This window comes from Rhinichthys klamathensis, unplaced genomic scaffold (assembly GCF_029890125.1).
Source record: "Rhinichthys klamathensis goyatoka isolate OS25496 unplaced genomic scaffold, OSU_Roscu_1.1 h1tg000570l_1, whole genome shotgun sequence".
In the NCBI taxonomy this organism is placed as follows: Eukaryota; Metazoa; Chordata; class Actinopteri; order Cypriniformes; family Leuciscidae; genus Rhinichthys; species Rhinichthys klamathensis.
This window is the reverse complement of record NW_026607036.1, coordinates 272,501-275,000: the sequence shown is the minus strand read 5'-3', so window position 1 is coordinate 275,000 and position 2,500 is coordinate 272,501.

The following is a 2,500-nucleotide window of genomic DNA, read 5'->3' as shown; positions in this document are numbered from 1 at the left end:
TGGTTTTTAAGTATTTATTTGTTTTTCTTTTAATGGCTTTTAGTTGTGTTACTTTTAATGCCAGAGGACTTTTAGATGTAAGAAAATTTGAGAAACTGAAAGAAATGTTCAAGAATGAAGATGTGATTTTATTACAAGAAACAAACTGGAGGGAAGGTTTTATGACTGAAATAAGAAAAAGATGGAACGGAGAGATTTTATATAATAATGGGGATGATAGGCAGGGCAGAGGTGTAGCGGTTTTAATAAAGGAAAACAGAGGTGTAACATGTAAGAAAATATACAATGATAAAGAAGGGAAATGTATGGTGGTAGAAATGATTTTTGATGGAAAAGCAATAGTTGTGGTTAATGTTCATGCGCCAAATGAGGAGAATGAAAAGAAAGAGTATTTTAGTATGTTAAGAGAATTTTTAAAGGATTACAAAGAAGTCATTATGATGGGTGATTTTAATACTGTTTTTAGCAAAATTGAAATGGGTGAGGGAATGGTTTTTAAAAGTGACAAAGGAAGAAAAGAGTTGAAATTATTAATGGAAGAAAACAACATGGTTGATATATGGCGAGAAAGAAATGGAAAAATTAGAGAATATTCAAGGAGGCAATTAGTGGGGAATTTTATGTGTAAAACAAGAATTGATTTTATATTATGTACAAGGAATGTGGAAGGATTTATTGGTAGTATGAAATATGAGTTATCAAGCCTAAGTGACCATAAACCAATTTTTATGCACCTAGACTGGAGTTCAATGAAAAAAGGGCCGGGAGTATGGGTTTTAAATACAGAGATTTTAAAGAATGAAGATTATGTCTTAAGTGTTAAAGAAATTATTGAAACAGAAAAGAAGAACGAAATGTACAGTGAAGATAAAAGAATATGGTGGGAAAATACAAAATATTTAGTTAAAAAGTTTACAATCAAGTACTGCAAGCTAATACAGAAAAGCAAGAGAAACAAGGAGAGAGAAATAAGAGAAAATTTGAAAAAAGAATTAAATGAGAATGGGGAAGATATACAAAAAATAAAAGAATTAGAGGGAAAATTGAAAGAAATGGAAGAGGAGAAATATGAAGGAGCTAGACTAAGAAGTAAGGCAAAATACACGGTGGAGGGTGAAAAATGTACAAAGTTTTTCTTCGATCTAGAAAAAAGTAGAGGGAAAGCGAAAATGATAAAAGAAATAAGAGGAAATAATGGAGTAGTTGTGGAAACAAACGAGGAAATTCTAAAAGAAATAAAAGCATACTATGAGAATTTGTTTAGTGCAGAGGGAGTGAAAGAAGAAGAGAAACTGGAGTTACTGAAACAAATAAAAACAACAGTTGGGGAACAAGACAAAAAAGAGTGTGATGAAGAAATAAGAGACGAAGAGATAAAAAGAGCAATAAGTGAATTAAACAAAAAGAAAAGTCCGGGTATAGATGGTTTGGGGAGTGAATTTTAAATAGTTTTAAAAGATTTTTTAACTAGCATTTTAAAAGAAGTATATGTAGATGTTTTTAACAAAGGAGAACTGAATCAAAGAATGGGAATGGGTTTAATGAGTTTGATATACAAGAAAAAAGGAGAGAAGATGGATTTGAAGAATTACAGACCAATTACTATGTTGAATACTGACTTAAAGATTTTGTCGAAAATTTTAGCAAACAGATTGAAGGAAGTAATGCCGAGTATAATTAAAACCAATCAAGCGTACGGAGTGAAAGGAAGAGACATTGCAGACACAACAATAAGTATAAAAGATACAATAAGATACATAAATGACAAGAACAAAGAAGGTTATATAATTAGTTTAGATTTTGAAAAAGCGTTTGACAGAGTGGAACATGAATTTTTATTTGATATTTTAAAAAGTTTTGGATTTGGAGGGAATTTTATTAAATGGATACAAATTTTATACAAAGGCGCAGTAACAAAAATTAAATGTAATGGCTTTTTAACAGAGTGTTTTAAAATAACTAGATCAATAAGGCAAGGATGTCCACTTTCAGCTCTTTTATATTCTTTAGTCTTTGAACCGCTAGGTCTGGCCATAAAACAGGAAAAGAGAATTAAGGGAATAAGTGTTGGGGGAGAAAAGAACAAAATATTTCAATATGCGGATGATACTACAATGATAGTAAAGGATCTAGAGAGTGTGAAAAAAGCAATGATAATCGTAGACGTGTTTTGTAAGGGATCAGGAGCAAAAGTAAATGCAGACAAAACAGTGTACATGAGATTTGGTGGGGCAAAAGAATTGACAAATAGTTTTGCTTTTAAGGAAACAAAAGAAATAAAGATTTTAGGTGTTTTAATGGGAATGGATGAAAAAAAGGTAGGAGAAACAATGTGGGAGGAATTATTAGGGGGTATTGAAAGGAGGATGAACTTTTGGAAACTGAGAACTTTATCTTTGAAGGGGAAGGTTTTAATTCTGAATGTTTTAATGGTTTCAAAATTATGGTATGTTTTATATGTGTCATCCATGCCATTGTGGGCAGAAAAAAGGCTGAAAAA